At 44.7% G+C, this 18,464-nt stretch overlaps 1 pseudogene; it reads left to right on the forward strand.

Annotated features, from left to right (window-relative positions):
* The first annotated feature begins 3,118 nt into the window (after nt 1-3,118).
* Nucleotides 3,119-3,623, forward strand: Rps10-ps11 (ribosomal protein S10, pseudogene 11; annotated as a pseudogene).
* The last annotated feature ends 14,841 nt before the right edge of the window (nt 3,624-18,464 follow it).

Raw genomic sequence — 18,464 nt, forward strand, 5'->3', positions numbered from 1 at the left:
AACACACCTCTGAGCCTCCCTCCTCCTTCATGCCCTGAAGACAAGCACTCTATATGCCCCTTTGCTTTCCACTCCCCTTGCCTATTGGTCCTATGTAGGTGCTCTGAAAAATGCACAAGACTTTAACATGTGGATAAAAGGTTGTCAGATGGCATAAGCTGTTTTTCATGGCTCAATGAAATGTTCTGGATTGTTTAATTTATAGTGAAAGGCATTTCTTATGGTTCTGTGGGGGTAACAAGCACCATGTGAGATGTTAACCTTCCATTACTACAACGGAAAGCTAAGGCGATCCATGTCAGAAGAGAAAAGATTTGTTTTGTTCTCAGATTCTGGTCTATTATCAGGTACAACTGTGGTGGCTCTGAGGACAGCTCATCATAACTGTCATGAGCGAGAAGGTAGATGTGCATAGGGCTATAACAAAAGTCATATTTTATTACGCTGAGGGTCATTACACAAAATGCGCACTCCCAGTTCTCAGCTAGAGTCCTAAGTCTATCTCTCCAAGGTTGCTCACCTGTTGGATGTATCTTAGCTGAAGGTCAAGTCCGGTCTCTAACAGTAGTCCCTGATGTAAGGGTCAGGCTCCTGAGGGAGACTCTGCAGCTGCAGGGCAAATCCAGTTGTTGGCTCTCCAGATGTGCAGAGTCAAGCGTTGCTCTTGGTCTCTGCTTCTATGCTATCCAGTGGGGATCATGGAATTCTCGTTCTGTGTCTGGCTACCGTGAGTGAGTGATATCACTGGGTTCTGGTTATCAGGTGTAGCCTTGAGTGTAATGGAGTTTGTGAGTAAGGTATTTCTACATGTCTAAGTGGCATTTTTTACTACACTCATTGCAATGATGGAAGACCATGCTAGAGCAAGACTGTGACTGTTCATCTCATGCTGAGAAGGGATAGAGAAAAAGAGAAAGAAACCCGTGCTCCACTTACTCCTTCAAGGGCAGACCCTCAATGATGCAAAGACATCCTATTTCTACAAAGCTACACTTCTTCACATTTCTGTCATCTTCCAAGACCATTATTTGAGGGCTCAAGGCTTTGGCATGTATGTCTCTGGGGATATTTAGGAAATGTTTTAGTTAAGGTTTTACTGCTGTGAACAGACACCATGACCTATGCAACTGTTATAAGGACAATATTTACAGGCTTACAGGCTCAGAGGTTAGTTCAGTCCATTATCATCAAGGTGGGAGCATGGCAGCATCCAGGCAGGCATGGTGATAGAGGAGCTGAGAGTTTTACATCTCCATCTGAAGGCTGCTAGCAGAATACTCCCTTCCAGGCAGCTAGGACTAGGGTATTATAGCCCACACCCACTATGGCACACCTACTCCAATAAGGCCATGCCTCCTAATAGTGCCATTCTCTGGCCCTAGCATATACAAACCATCACAGGATGTAAAATAAAGCATCTGGTGAGGGGTTTCTTTGTAATGGGAACCATAGGGATTTGCAAGCATTATATGGCAAGGGCCCTCACATAGAATACACAGAGCCTTGAGTGTAATGGAGCGAACCCAGTAGTCATGAGTCTGTTAATCTGTAGATGACTGGTTCTTGAGGTAGAGCTTTCATGGCCTAATCAAATTGTTAAGACCATGTGCCTTAATACCTCTCAATGGAAATGAAAATCCCAACATGAGTGTAAACATTCAGACCAAGCTGCCCACATTTGAGAGTGTAGTCTATCATGTAGAGGAAAGCCCATGGTAGGAGCTCTCTCTTTTTATTTGTTTGGTGTGTGTGTGTGTGTGTGTGTGTGTGTGTGTGTGTGTGTGTGAGAGAGAGAGAGAGAGAGAGAGAGAGAGAGAGAGAGAGAGAGAGAGAGAAAGAGAGAGTTTATATGCACCACACAGGTGAGGTGCCCATAGAGACTATCTTTTTTTTTTTTTTTTTGGTTCTTTTTTTCGGAGCTGGGGACCGAACCCAGGGCCTTGCGCTTCCTAGGTAAGCGCTCTACCACTGAGCTAAATCCCCAGCCCCCCATAGAGACTATCTTAATTAGGGTTTTATTGCTATGAGCAGAAACCATGACCAAGGAAAAACTTATAAAGGGCAGCATTTAATTGGGGCTGGCTTACAGGTTCAGAGGTTCAGTCCAGTATCATCAAGGCTGGAGCATGGCAGAATCCAGGTAGGCATGGTGCAGGAAGAGCTGAGAGTTCTACATCTTCATCGGAAGGAAGCCAGGAACAGACTGTGCATCCTCAGGCAGCTAGGAGGGGGAACTCCAAGCTGACTCCCACAGTGACACACTTCCTCCAATAAGGCCATACCTTCTAAAAGTGCCAGTCCCTTGGCTGAGCATATGCAAACCATCATTCACAGAGACCATTGAGTATCAGATCTCCTTGAACTGGAGTTATTGATGGTTGTGAGACACCTGATGCGGTTACTAAAAAACAAATCCAGATCTTATTCAAGAGTGGTAGGCAAACACACTCGAGCATAGAGCTACCTCTCATAACCCTGCTCTCTCTCCAGTCCTACCCAGAACCATGGAATGGCTAGGTTCACATCTTGGGTGAGTTGTCTCTCCTGAAATTACCTAATGTAGAAAACCCCTCACAGAAATGCCTAGGGGCTCTTCTCCTTGATGATACTATATACTGTCAAGTTGATAAGTCAGCATCACCATTGAATGCTATGAATAATGTCAAGCCCAACCAACTCTGTGTTTGAGAAGAAGCTTGAGTCTTGAACAGGGGCTATACTCCAATTCCAGAAAGAAAACCATAAAATCCACTTGGGCAAACAGCCTATGGCAAGCCCCGACACCCTCTTAGCAATAGCCATTTACGCTACAGCAGCAGGGTCAAGCTATGGATAACCTAAGACATCCTGCAGAGAACAGACAGCCTGAACATCCAGTTTGTCAGGTTGTTTTGTCCCTGTGTTTGGTTCCTGCAAATTTCCTCAGAAAAGTAGTTTTCAAAATATTAACTTGCTGACCCATATGGAACTTCCCCAAACTTGATGTAACCACAATAAATACCCTACACCCCTAAACTCAAGGCTCTCACCTCTGACCCATTGGGACAGTGACAGTGAGAGTCCTCACGTCGCTCGTGAGCTTGTAATAAAGACCATAGTGGCAGCCACCTCGATATTAATGCCTAAGAAGAATTGGATTGCTATCTATTAACTTTGTAAGGAAGGTGTGATGGTGGCCAAAAAAAGATGTCCACAATGCCCAAACATCAGGAGCTGGCAGTCAAGAATGTGCCCAACCTTCGAGTAATGAAGGCCATGCAGTCTCTCAAGTCTCAAGGCTACAAGAAGGAGTAATTTGCTTGGAGACATTTCTACTGGTACTGTCCGGATGAGGGCATCCAGTATCTCTGATATTACCTGCTTCTATCTCTGGAGATTGTGCCCGGTCAAAGCCATCCTGAGACTGGCAGGCCTCCAGACAAAGGTCCAGAGGGTGAGCAGCCTGTAAGATTCACAAGACGGGAGGCAGACAGAGACACCTACAGAAGGAGTGCTCTGCACCCTGGAGCTGACAAGAAAGCTGAGGCTGGGGCGGGCATAGCAATCAAATTCCACTTCATAGGCGACTTCGGTCTTGGAAGTGGTCAGCCACCTCAGTTAAGTTGGAGATTATGTTGTATTGAATGAACTTTAAAGAAAAACAAAACAAAGACAAAAAGAGATTCCTGTGCGTTTACATCAGAATTAGCTTTGGAGTCTCTGTGACTTGGGCAGAGAGATAGATAGAGCATCTGCCAGTGAGGAGAGAGAGAGAGAGAGAGAGAGAGGGGGAGGGAGAGAGAGAGAGAGAGAGAGAGAGAGAGAGAGAGAGAGAGAGAGAGAGAGAGAGAGACTCAGGCCCTGCCCTCGGGGCAACTGTCCTAGTTTTTCTTTGTATATTAGAATGCAAGTTTCTATTTCCTTATAGGGCTGCTCCTGCACCAGGATAGCCTCTCAACAGATGCGAGCTTGCTGCTTGCTCCACAGTTATTAGGCACGTGTGGCTGCTGGAGCCAGGCAGGGTGTTAAGACACAGAAAGATGGTGGAGAGAGACAAACTATAGAGGTTTAGCACTCAGGCAGGTGTAGCTGCAAATAAACCTGCTAGGGTTTAAGCGACTCAGGGCAGAGACACATTTACAGCAACGGAAAAACCGCGTCTAACAGAGAGGCATTTGCACTCCTGTTTACAAAGAAAACACCGAGCTACCAAAAAGCAAGTGTTGCCAAATATCATGGGCCATATTTTGCCCTTCAGCCATCGTATGGACATGACTACTGTTTTGAAAGGCAGGTTTCATAAACGTACGTGTTTTTTTCTTTTCCCTCCTCTTATATTAAGACAATGTGCTCAGATCCAGTCAACACAGAGTTCTCGTTCTAAACAGCAGAAATTCTGAGACTTCCAGTAGCTTACTGAGGTGCTTTTCCTAAGATTTGAGAGAAAATTTATCTTCAGTGATAAATTCTTCAAATGGCTGTCCCCCACCAATTCATGTCCTGGCTTCAGATCCAATTTGGTAATATTACCAGGCGAACATTCCGGAGGTGATGAGACCTTGAGCGCTGAATCCTCGACAATAGGACTGACATTCTTCAGAAATAGCTGAGAAACAAACTTACCGTTCCTGTTCCTCCTGCTCCTCCCTCCACAGTCAGAAGGTACCTTGGATGTCTCAACCTCTAGGAAGGAGAGGATTAAGCTATTATTTGTGCCTTACCAAGTCAGGTATTTTGTTATAGTCATGCAAAGGGAGTGGTTTGCTTGGAAACTAGGGGTCTCTTGTGAATGACCCTGCTAACAATGACACTCTAGAGATAGAGGAAAACAGTCCACATCCACAAACCACTCATTATCTCCCCGATTATTTCTGCCTTATACTCTCAATCCAAGCTTCCTCTCCCAACTCCACAGCTCTGTTGACAACAGTGTGGGAGTTTCACACGTTCTCTCTTTAGATGACCAAGTCTTGACTGACTAAAGTTTGTAACCCTCCCACTAACTTTCCTAAGCCCTGACCTGCTAACACATAAAAGCTCGATTTGGTCAGCACAAAATAGAGAGCTCAATATATACATCTTGAGATGTGTCCATTAGTTGACCTGAAATACTGTGTGTCCCGTCAGGGCAGCAGCTCTGAAGTTGAACAACTAACCGGGTATTTAGACGTTTATCAATCAGAAATCCAGGTTGATGGTTGAAACATGGAGGAGGATAGATTCTGGCTATCATATTAAAGTGAAAGAGGCGATGCCAACGGAGGTCAGACTGCTGATTTCCGAAACAGTGTCTTTTCAAATAAAGATCTCTTCCTTGATACAAGCAGATGCGTAAAGAATGTATGGTTGACAAGACAGAGTATAGAATATACAGCCGATTATTTTCAGAGGATGTTGCCATTTCCACAGGATATAATGCAAATTCCTAAAACTTTTAGGGAAGGGGTAAAACAATGCGCTCTCTGCTCTGAGTGACAGGATGCTAGTGTTTTCTCTTCCGGAGCACACATTCCTCAGGAAACGGGAGCCCAAGGTGATTGGTTGCATTTTCTAATCAAGTTGCTGCTTCTCGCCCTTGGAATCTTCTCCCTTGGCATCTTCTCGCCCTTGGCAGCTCTGGACTTTACTTTTGTTTGTGTACTCATTTTCCAGAAAACCCATTTCCCTGAAGTTAAATTGAGGATACTCCTTAGTTGATTCAAAGTTTTATTAGCACATTCTTTTGTTTGTATGTGCAGCATACACATATCTTGAATGCACATACATGTGCACACACATTTCTGCACACCTTCATGTATACATACATACACGCACACACATACCATAGATACACAGACACCAACACACGCTTAAACACATTCACACACACACACACACACACACACACACACACACACACATACAGAGAGCAACAATGGGTTGCTTGGACACATTGTTTCTAGTTCCCAAAGTTTGTTTGCGGAAAACAAGGAAGACTGCATGGTCACTGTTCAGTGGGAAAACACTTGAAGAAAGAAGATAATAAAACCCAGCACAAACAATCATTTTACAAGAAGGGATGACCTAGTATTTGGTAGAGAGTGCACCGACCTCAGTGTTGATGGGGTACCTCCTGTCTTACAGAGACCATCCTAGATGAGACCCCTAAACCATCCCATCAGGGTGCATTGGCTTGTCCTTCATCATCCCTTTCTCTCTTGGACCCTCCACTTTCCATTAGCAGCAGGGGTACCTGATTGGGAAGAACTAATCTTTCCATGGGTTCTCAGGGCATTCCACTCCTCTGTATACTTGTATATGTGGAGCAGACATTTCAGAACTGTGTCTGTTCAGAGTGGGAACACTGTTGGATTTGGGAAAATGACGACCAAGAGAGGTGAGAGATTATCAGTAACTCATCACCTGGGTTCTTTTATAATGGGGACATAAAGAGAGGCACTTATGAGTTCAATTGTTCGGGACTGGGACAAAAAGAGTCACACAAGGAAGAGTGAGTTTTGTGCCTTGCTAACATTTCCCACTAACAAGACTGTAAAGAGTATAGTGTAGCGCAAATGATCCTTTGTGATTCAGGTATCAATCTATTATCTAGTTCCTGTTGCGCTCGTTTGAGCTCTTCAATTGAAAAAAACTCCAACAACTTGTCATTCTGTTAGGTATTAAAAATTTACAGCAAACCTCGTTTCTCACAACCCATCATGAGGTTACGTTAGTGACCAAAATGGATAAAACACAGCACATTCTCCTTCCAACCTGAAGGCCTTCCATGTGCTGTCTGCTAAGATCCATCTTTCTTTGTTGTTGCTGTTGTTTTTCTTACTTATGAAGCAATGTCTACCTACAGTACCAGACTTTGATAGTTTCAAGAACATTTTTGCATTGATACCCCATTACGTCCTCTCTGTAGGTTCCGGGTCAATGCTGCTTTTAAGGGCTCATTTTTGCATATTACATTAGTGCAGACATAGATTCCACAATGACGGCATTCCCAGGGGTCCCTATTTACCCAGAAATGGACTAATGGACCATTAATGCTCTTTCAGCTTGTAATTTAGTCCTTCTATATTTTCCAATCCTTACAAGAAGTGAGGCTGCTTAAACCCAGCTCAGGAAAGCTGAAGGAAGGAAAGAAGGAAGAGATAGGTGGAGATGAAATGATTAGGAAAGACTAATTAAATGTGATGCTCTGATTTTCTTTTAATTAAGATACAGCATGAATGCTACATGGAGTTTGAAGATATAAAACCTTTGATTATTGTCAAGCAAGCGAAGTGTTTCACAGGCAAGCACATCATGTGCGTAGAGGTCTGTCTGGAAGCCTTCAGAGCTAACTCCTTGGCACTTCTGCTGTAAAGGGAGGCTGGCATGAAGTGTGGGCCCTTGTGCGGTTGCTGAGGAGAGAAATGGGAAAATGGCTTCCTGTCTAGTGCACTGTAGACTCTGAACCTTTGGGGGAAAATCAGAAACAAACTGGTCTGTGTATCAGGTGCCTGACTAGAGGGTGGGGGAGATGGAGCATAGCTGGAGCTCAGAGACAAGCTGACAAAGGCACACCCCAAATCATCATCAGCTGGTCCAAATGCCACCACTCAGGTTGTCCATGAAAGGAACCTTGTTTGCATAGCATATTTCTGCCTTTTCCATTGCTTTGCTGGCCCATTATGTTTCCATGAGAGGGCAGATTGTGGTTTGGATTTTATTCCTCAAAAGGTCACATGTTAAAGGCTTCATCTATCTAGTGGTGGTACTCATGTGAATTAGTGGAACCTTTGAGATATGGGGCCTTACAGGAGGCCTTCAGCCAATGTGCCCTTAAAGGCAACTATATAGACCTCTACCTTTCCTCTTATAAGCTGAGCAGTTCTGGTTCACCGTGTCCTCCTGCTGGCATATGGTATCTCACCACAGGCCGAGAGCAACAGGGCTAACTGATGAAGAACCAGAACTTCCGAAGCTGATTATTATAGGATTTGAGTAGCTGGGAGCCAGCACATACTCTGCACTTGCAGGGTAAGTGTGGTTGTTCGCGTCCCTGAAGCCTTACTGTTCAAAGAGGATTACCCACAAAGACAGAAGAACACTGCTAAGAACTATTGTCTGTTTTTACCCCATTAATAAAAAGGGGTTTTCCTCACATCTTCCTGGTCATGCTTCCTAAGGTGGTTGTGGAGTTCGATGATTTCTTCCAGACCGAAGTTAATTAAACATATGTCATTTACTTTCCCCTTGCTGTAAGCAGATACTTGATAGGAAGAATCCTAAGGGAGGAAGAGTTTATTTTGGTTCACAACTGGAGGGTACCGTTTCTCATGACAGAGGAAGACTGGTGGAGGGAGGAGTGGGTCATGGCCATGGGAGTGTGAAGATGCTTGCTTATATCTTTTAGGCTGAAAATCAGCAAGAAAGAGAGATGGGACAAGAATTAGGACCATACTGTAACTAAGACCCAACATGGTGACCGTCATATTTTAGATCTATTAACCCACTCTTTCCATCTAGGTCAAACCTCTTAAATATTCCAGAGCCTCCCTAACCTACCAGCGTTTGGTACCCATGCATTCAAACACATAAGCTTCAAGGGACATTTCATACTAGAGCCATAACATCCTGTCATATGTAGCAGTGAAGGAGTCGAGCTCAGTCTGCCTATATTTCTAGAGTACATGTACTCTCACTGTATTTTCAAGTCATTTGTATTGTTAATTCACTACTTGGTGGTGTGTCTTTAAAAGAGAATGTGTGTGAATTAAGAAAAATTAGGTGGAAACATCACAAGAAAATATCTTAATAAGTACACTTTAATTAAAACATAATTAAATCACTCCCCCTAGTTTCCTTTTCCCTCTGCAACCCCTGCCAAGTGTACTCCCTCAAGTTGATGACTTCTTTTTCTTTGATTGTGCAATAGGACATTGTAATGTTATAGTTAACCAAATCGATATAGCATTGAGCGCACCTCAGAATAAAGTTATGTTGACAGCTGTAAGTGCAGTGCGGCTCAGAAGGAACTTAGCCGTTGAGGCAAACACACCTCAATTCTCATGTCACTGTTAACGGTTGAACTTCCCACAGTGTGTGCGATCCTTGAATGAATCACTTGACGTGTATGTCCCTCGGTATCCTCAATGCATAGACAGTTTTCCTTATGTAAAGATTGAGTGAGGAAACATAAGCGACTGTGCTAAGAGAATGATGTCATCTCTGCTGTTGTTATAAGTTCCGGTCTCTACTGCTTGGTACTTGGCTTCAAATGTAGCATTTTCAGGTCAATATTTTCTCTTTTCTGTTATGAAGATAATAGATATTGCTATCTAGAAAGGACAAGTATAAAGAAATGGAGGAAGGGGCTGGAGAGATGGCTTAGTGGTTAAGAGCAGGTTCTGCTCTTGCAGAGGATCCAAGTTTGATTCTCAGTACCCACGTCTGGCAGCTCCCACATCTGCCTACAACTTCAGTTCCATGGAGAATACATACCCTTTTCTAGCTTTCTTGGGTACTATACTCATAATCACAACCCCAACTACCATACATGAACCAAAAATTTTTAAAGAAATTAAAGTTGATTAACGAACATCAATGTTTTGTTTTGTTTTGTAAGTATTTGTTTTCAATGTGTTTACCATTCTCTCCAAAACCAGGGACTTGGGGCAGGGATGAGGTAGACAAGTTGACCAGGTCAACACAGTTGGCAAAGCAAAGGTCATCAAAGGTCATGAGTCCTCGTCACTCATTGATGAGGACTGAGGGTGAGGTATGAAGGACCACCCTCATAAACAGGAATGAAGTCTATAGAAACTGAGAGGGTTGTGCCAGGAAGCTTTGAGTGACAAATCCCCAGCTAAGAGTCTTACTTAGTCAGTGCCAGGGAAATATCGTGCCTCACCACTCACAGCTGACAATGTAGGGATATTAAACACAGGACTTATTGGCATCACGATCAAAATCAGTAGTTGATGTTTATTAAACACACTGCAGAACATGGGAAAGGCTGACAAAAACAGTGGGCCCTTTGGACCAGTGAGTTCTGTGTCTGAAGAATCAGTTGGCTACAAGTGGAAAATAACTGAACAAAATTACATCTGCCTTTGCCACTATTCCCTAAGCAATACGGTGTGACAGCTACTTACACGGGATTAGGCTCTGCAGCAATGTAGACACGATTAAAGTACCCAGGGAGGTGTGCAGAGCTGCTAGGCAGACTCCACACCGTTTTGTAAGAGCAGAATGACGTCAGAAATTCTGATGTTTGTGGAGACTCTTGGAGCCTATCTTCAGGAGTATCGAGAAGAGTCTGGCAGTTATTTCTCTAAAACCCTAGTCAGACAGCTGCTGCTAGTGTCAGCATCTCCATCTGCAGCTAAAGCTCGCAGGTTTCCAGTGTTTAAACAGCTTGGTGCACACAAGCCCTGTGGCAGAGAGTGAACAGTCATGTGCTGCTAAACACTGACACTCACAGTGAATGAAAGACCTGCCTAGGTGTCTGCTGTCCCTTGAGAGAGTGCCTAATGGCACTTGATGATGCTAGAGCTGTCACCCTGTGATGTTTGTACAGCACTGTTCACGTCACAAACCTAGTTCTTTGCTCTGAAAATGTCCTGTCGAGTGACACATGTTATATTCCACTCATCAGGGTGTGTTTGGCACCAAACTCCATCTTCTTCACACAGACAACACAGAGAAAAATGATTTCTGAAGCATTCTATGTGCACCCCTACCTACAGTAGTTCCACCCTAGTGTGTTAGAGGAGGCCCCCATGTCGTCCCAGTCCCACGTTCAGTGAGTTCACAGCAGCACCAGCAGCACCACAGGATATCTACCAATCACGGTGAGATACTTACTCTGGGGACTCGGTTTCCCTTTTGTTCATTGTTTTGATTAAATTTTGGCAAACTGACCAGGTCATGTGATGAGATTCTTAAGGTCTTTATTTCATGTTTTTGTCTTTTTCACCAAATCTTACCGTAAATAAACTTATATTAGATCCTAAACCCACATGACATCTGTAGCGCTAAAATAGCAAACCTACCTTCTCGGGAAATGTGTCATTGATGTTTTTGTATGTGATGGTGAATGCTATGCAGTTGGGGAGGATGAGTCGGCCTGCTGTGAAATGTTGATCTTTAGTGACCCGTTTGCTACAATGGCACAGAGCTTGCCGAGTTGCCCCTTCTCAAGACATTAGTCCATTTCTTCAAATAAACTGCACATAATTGGTAGCAGGAGCTCTGTCCCTGGCTAGTAGGGAGACAGCGATGGAAGATACATTGTAGCTACAAAGAATTGGCACAAAGGCTTCTTGGAGACTGGAGGCCATAGATACGAAGCTAGGGTGGGGAAGGAGCCACTAGAAGGCTTTTCAGATGATGTGTGGCTGGAATGGAAACCAAGAGATGCACCATGGGAGGGATAAAGCAGAATGGGACTCACAAAAATGAAGCAGGGTAGTGAATCTCAGGGTGACTCTTGGATGTTACTAGACTAATAAGTTGGTTCACACTAAGATATTACAAAAGAGAAGCCTCCTTACCAAGACCAGGGGAACATTGCTAGAAGACAGCACACATATGCAGAAGGAGACTTTAGTATTAATTATTAATTAATAAATCCGGATCAGTGTGGGTTTGATGCTGTCTGCCTCAGTGGTTTTTATGTTCCCGAATGACACACACACAGCCTTTATATTTTAATAAGCCCTAAGCAGCACAATAGCTGGGCAGCTGCCTACCCTCCATGCCGTTAGCATTGACCTCCCACTGATGACTCAGAGTCACTACTTACTAATTTCTATGTTCCAACTTGACCACTCCAGACCCAATTGAGCAGCCTTCTGGGGCCCAGAACCCAGGTACTCTCCTTGCTTCTCTAGCTCATGGCGGCCTCTGTGTCTCCTCTCTCCACACTCTCCCAAAGCATGCAGATCTCTTCCTTCTTCTTCTGCCCAAGCCCCGGAAATCCTAAAGTCCAGCCACTGCCTGTCCTCCCCAGCTATTGGCTGCTGGCATCTTTATTTTCCAATCAGAACCAACTGGGGGCAGGTTCCCAGAAGCTATGTGTAGAGCATCCCATGCCAACAGTTCTTTGAGGAATGTAATTAGCATCCGTAATACAAGCAGCATCAGGAAACAGGAGGGATTGGAAATGCTGGGATATTTTATGGATTCAGTAAGATGAAGCTGTATTTATCTGTTTTCTGTTATCCCAGTGAAATACACTAATATGAGAACTTTATAATGAAAAGAGGCTTACCAAGTTCAAACCTGGGTGGTTCAAGACCTAGTGTTGACTTCTGCTTGGCTCTTGGGACAGTACTACTTTGGCAAAAGGGTGCAGGACAGGTAGAGATCAGATGGAAACAGAGAAAACCAGATATTGGGGCGGTTCCTAACAACTCTTTCAAGAGTGGTTTCACCACCTTAGCACATTCTAAGAGCGCGGCCCAGTGATGCAAATCTTACCAGTCCCACGTTGCCTGAACATCAGCATGCTGGAGGCCAAGCTTGCAGTGACTGGGGGAACAAACCACATTGGTCTAAGGAGGGGACAAGACAGATTCCATTACTTCAGGAATACAGCTGTGACAGTGTCCTCCAAAGTCACAGATAGATCTATCCCATCCCACGATCTGGTGCACCGGTGGCAATCCAGGTAAACTGAAGTAAGCTCCCACCCATCTGATACCTGGACAGGAGGCCTTCCTCATGACTGACACACTGCATGCTAAGTAGTATGCCCTTAACTGTAAATAATAACAGGGTTTCTATCCACACCTAGCTTCAAATGAATGAGGCTAGGACTGTGATTTTATTTATTAAGCTTTGTGGAATTACTGGGGGGTTACCCCAGTCTAATTTTCTAAAGCTAGACTGGCTACTTCCCTAACTGTGCTCCACAAATACTTGCTGTTTGCATCTCCCCAGGGTTATTTCTGCTCCAGCAGTCTGTTCTATATGCTCCTGTTCCATCTAGTGGAGACCTCTTCCTCCTCTTCCTCTTCCTCTTCTTCCTCCTCCTCCTCCTCTTCCTCCTCCTTCTCTTTCTCCTCCTCTTCCTCCTCCTCCTTCTCTTTCTCCTCCTCTTCCTCCTCCTCCTTCTCTTCCTCCTCCTTTTCCTCCTCCTCCTCTTCCTCCTCCTTTTCCTCTTCCTCCTTCTCTTCCTCTTCCTTTTCCTCCTCCTCCTTCTCTTCCTCCTCCTCCTTCTCTTCCTCCTCCTCTTTCTCTTCCTCCTCCTCCTCTTCCTCATCCTTCTCCTCCTTCCCATCTCTCTCCTCTTTCTCCTACTCCTTATGGTCCCTCCCTGTGACCCCCCCCCCCACAGCCTGCTAACTCAAGCCCCACCTCTTTCTATTTTCCTCAGTAAGCTGTAGCTTTTTTTATTTAACCACTAGCTTTAAATTAGGGGAACAAGATTTACACAACAAAGGTTGGTGCGCATGGAATCTGCTCACTTTGTGACAACCAGATCTTGGGGTACAGAGTTTAGCATTTGAATACATCACAGCACCACACTTAACATCCTCCCTTTTGGTGAGGGAGAAAGAAGAGACTCTGTGAAGACCAGGGAGGCAGGGAGATCCAGCGTCCCTTAGCCTGTCAGCAGACAGGTTGCATTTGTAGATATAAACAGAATATTGAAACAGCTGATGGGATTTGGTTCCCCTTGGTGCTTCCTGCTCTCTCGTCTACTGTAGTTCTATACCACAGCAATTCTATAAGGTCCATTCTGCTGAATGTTTATAGTAAAAGGACAAAAAAAAATCCCAAAATTAAAAAGACAAAACACTACCTCTAATAGCCTGAATAATGGGCCTGCTAACTCAGGGTAGAAGAAGAATTAGTTTTCAACACTGCTTCTGACTATAAAATTGACCTTGCTTCCTGGAATAGGTAAGTGACCTTTGCTATGGCTACGTGAGCCACCTTTCCAAGAGCAGAGCAGTCTCTGGGCTGACTTCTGAAGATGGGAGCTCTTTCTTCCAGGAGCTACTCTGCCCTCCGGCCAGCCTGTTTTTGTAGGTGCTCTGCCAGAGGAAGCAGCTGGCTCCGGCGCATACCAAAAGGTTTTCCTGGGGAGGAAAGGAAAGATCAAAGCCTTGGGAAAGGGAGGAAGGTGAAATAGAACGAGGGCTGTAGGAACCCCTCAGTCCCACAGCAGGGGCAGCAGAGTGAAGCCTGCCATGGCAGTTCTCCACACGGCCCAAAGCTTCCGACACTCCAGTGCTGTCGGCTTGTAATGGCCATTCGTGAGGAGACAGAAACAGTTTTAAGTTTCTGGACATGAGCACTGGACCTTTATTTTTGAGTTACCTTGTTCCTGGGCTTTGAGGGAAACCGAACAGATAGAACAGGGTTTTCCAGCTTCTTTCAAAGTCACTTATCAGAATCTCTGCAATGCATTTTTGTTTTTATTTGGAGTTAAATCCTCATCCCTTTCAAGCCAAGAACTAAGCAACAAGCTAAGTAAACACAGAGGCAGCCTCCCAGCCTCCTATTAACACCCCCTCTTCATCTACTCCTTGTTTGGAGATGTTCTGCGTTTTTCTTCACAGGGTGGCTTCTCAAGACTGACTTCAGCACAAATACAAAGCGGTAGCAATGGCTGTGAGCCGGACTCTGTAATTACGTCACAGTCAATAGCCCAGCAGATTGGGCTGAAATTGCCCTCCAGTCTGAGTCAGGTCCTATCTCTCCTTTCTTTCCTGGTGATGTATTGGTCCCTGTCAGTTGATTTGTTTCAGAATAGGCATCATTTTAGCTCCAGCCACAATTCAAACACTCTGAGGTTGACCGTGTGACTCTCACAGGGTGGGGGGTGGGGGTGTAATCTGAACATTTCCTTCCTGCATCATACTGGAAACCAGGTTTAAAATATCTGGCCTTGAGACACTGAACCATCCTTTTAATGTTTACAATTAAAAGCCAGGTCATAGATGTAAGTAAGACACTTCTGACTAGGATAGAAATCGTTTTGTTACAGTTGAATGAATGTATGAATGAATGAATGAATGAATGAATAAAAGTTGCTTTGATGTCTGCTTATTCTGCTTGAAAAATAAAGATAAAGAAAATAAAGATTTTTTTTTTCAAGTTCAGATTTTTATTCGATAACATCGCCTCGATCATGGAATTTCCACTAAAGGTAAGTGACTGCTGAAAATGGAGTCAGTCTACAAACTGTCACAAGTTCGAGTCTCAGGGGAAAATAATTGGTGCCCCAATTAACTGATTGTTCCAGCCTATTGCTTTTAGGGAAGGTGGGAAACCCGCTGGCCCACTGCCATTCTGTCCTGGATAGTTCTGCCCACTCTCTAGGGCAGGGATTAGTCCCCACCACCTACCCCACAAACACAGGAAGGTGAGAATCACAGGCCTCCAGGTACATCCTGCAGCCAGCCGTGTGTGCAGACACCAGGTTGTAGCTTCATCTCCCTGAACATCCAGGCAGCATCAACTCCCTTCTCCACAGAATCAGATGGAGATAAAGAGTCTGAAAATCATTACCGAAGGATTTGGTTTCTCAAGCTCTTCCTGTCTCCAGCATGTTCTTCCGTATAATGACGACGGGGGTGGGGGGTGGGGGATGGGGGATGGGATTTTTCTGGAAAGATTAAGCTAGCGAATTTGAACTCTTTCAGAACTCAAAATAGGCCTTTGCTCTTCCCACGGAGAACCCGCTTTGACTTCCCAAGGAAACCTTCTGTCTTTTCACAGAGAGAAAGTTGCATCAGAATCACCTTACAGAAAGGCTAGCTCGGGTGGGTTGCCATGTGCCTCGCCGAGGGCTCTCTTACTTCTCTGAGTTCCCCACTTACCTGCTTCCCACAGTAAGAGGTTCTGCTTACGAGAGCCCTGCAGTCCATTCTGCCCAGACTGGAGAAAGATTACCAACAGGGCATGCTTTTCCAGTGTCCGTTAACCCTCGAAACTTGCCTTGTTCCTGTTGGGTGCCCACATCGCTGTTCTGATTGTCTCCGACACATGCTTATTTATTTTAAATCCTCCTTTCTTTTTGTCTTGTGCATGACTTGTGTGTGACCATGGATGGTCACGTGCAGTGGAGTGCAGGTGCCCTCGGAGGATGTCAGAAAAGGGAAATGGAGTTGTGGATGGTTTTAAGTAGCCCAGTGTTGGTCCTGGAAGCAGAACCCAGGTCTTCCGCAAGACCGAGTCATCTCTCTTCAGTCTACCTGAGTATTTATTATCGTTATAGACTATGAAAGTATATTATTCTCTGCCTATATTACGAGCACCTTAAAGCACACACTGGGGCGGGATTTTGGAAAGTTAAATGAGTACAGGTCAGAGTGCTTTCTCTGTTTTACTCTCACTGGATTTTGGGTGGCCGACTCCAATACAGCCCTGAAGTCATGCGCACTTCAGAACTGTCTCAAGGAAACAGAAAGACGTTGGGAGAATGTGAGAGAGCTCCAGTCCATCTGCCAGAAACTTACAGTTCCCCAGATCGTTGTAAGGTAAGTTGCAAAGTGAGACTCTTAGAGCATGAAGAGAGTCAGCTCTGGAAACTGCAAAGCACATAAGAAAGCCAGTCTCCCATCACACCGAAAGCACGGAGCACCGTGGAAAATGAACAGGAATTCACCCATGTGGTTTAGATTACACGATTGAAGAGGGAAGTGTTTTGCTGCCATCAGTATCGTAAAAAAAAAAAAAAAATCATTGGGTTATCTGTTGTCGTGTCAAACAAAGGAGGAAAAGCTAGAAATCAATGCCAGTTAAGTGTTGAGTAGTTTGTGGTTGGTTAGAAGAAGAAAACAAAACAACAAAACAACCAGAACGGAAAAACAGTGTCGGGCCTCTGTCAAATGTATTTCCCACTGCTCTCCATAAGATGATTCAGAGAAAGGCTCAGGCAGCCGCTCACTTCAAAGAGAAATGTGGAGGAAGCCACTTGGCAGAGAGAAAAGATCAAAGGGAGAGAACCATGTGTCTGCCTCTTCGGTCATGGGATGTCTGTTGAATTCTTCAAATGTGTTAGGTGCTTGGACTTCAGAGTGGACAGACACCACTCTCCCTAAGTCCTGAATGGACTTCAGTGCTGGTGAGAGAGATGGTAAAGTAGAGTTACCCGAGAAGACTTTACCCGCACAGGGGCCTGCCGCAGCCCATCAGCTGAGTAACAAGGAGCACAGTATGATACCTGGGTGGCTTTCCATTCTTGCTGCCTGGTTAGAATTTGAAAGGATAGGGTATGGCTGTGGAAAAAGAAGATAGTTAATAAACACTCAGTGAACAACAATGTAAGCTATATATTCTGCTACTTATAATTCTACAGTTATAACGGATGACGTTCCATGACAGGATTGGTTTGATTACAAGGGCAGGCCTGGTTCTACCCCACCCCCCAGCATTTATTTGCTGAGTGTTTGCGACTGTGGTTTGCTGTGACAACACTGGAATTGAACAGATGTGACAATCTTTGGTCGGTACTTAGGACGACCCTGACAGAGTAAATGTTAACTACATGTATCTGTTATTCCTAGTGATCTATGATCTAGCTGTCCTCTTATCTCCATTTTAGAATGGATAGGAGGTGCTGGAATGATGGCTCAGCAGTTAAGGATGATTCCTGCTCTTGCAGAGGACCTGGGTTTATTTCACATCACCCACGTGGCAGCTCATGGGCATTTGTGACTCCATTTCTAGGGTATCCAATGTTCTTTTCTGGTCTCCATGGGCTTCAGCTTGCATGCGGTACACATAAACTCAAGTGCATACAGAACACACACATACACACACACACACACACTCACACACACAAACTCACACACACATTTAATTAAAGCTATCTTTGACTAAGGCCTAGAGAGCATTAGGACATTGTAACACTTGTGCTATGACATGGGCTCCAGGCTGTCCAGGCAGGAGCTATGGACAAGTAAAGAGAGAACCAGGCAAAAACAAAGAAAGTTCACAGAAGGCTCCACCGAGAGTTTCTCCCTGAGCTTTATTCAGGAAGGGAAAGCTGGGTGTCCACCGTAGATTGGAGAGACATTGTACCACGTGGAGTTGATGGGTTTTCTAAGCAGACAGCTCAGGACCACTTACTCTCCTGCTCTAATCCTTCACTTACCCGAGAAGAAAGAGTGAAGAGGAAACACAACGCAAGAGTGACGTCAGGAGCATCTGTTTGGATCACGGAAGTAGCAAGGCAGAGCGGGACTTCCTCTTGGAGTATTTATCAGCTGGCATTTCCTACCGAGCCTTACGAGCGAGAGACATCATGATTTGTCCCCCAGAGCTGAAGTGGGATGGCATCACTGTGGCTCACGATTGCTTTTTGCTACGGAAGATCATGCACGCATTTTGACTCCATGAAAATCCACTCAAGATAAAGGAGCTTTTCCATGTACCTGGAATCCTGCTTTTTCCCACTCAATAGAATTTTGCAATCAGAAATAGGGTTGAAAACAAGTGAGCAGATGAACCAGTTACACATACTTTCCCCCACGGAGAAAACAGAGGAGCTC

The sequence above is a fragment of the Rattus norvegicus genome, chromosome 9 (genome assembly GCF_021556685.1).
Source record: "Rattus norvegicus strain SHRSP/BbbUtx chromosome 9, alternate assembly SHRSP_T2T, whole genome shotgun sequence".
Classification (NCBI taxonomy): domain Eukaryota; kingdom Metazoa; phylum Chordata; class Mammalia; order Rodentia; family Muridae; genus Rattus; species Rattus norvegicus.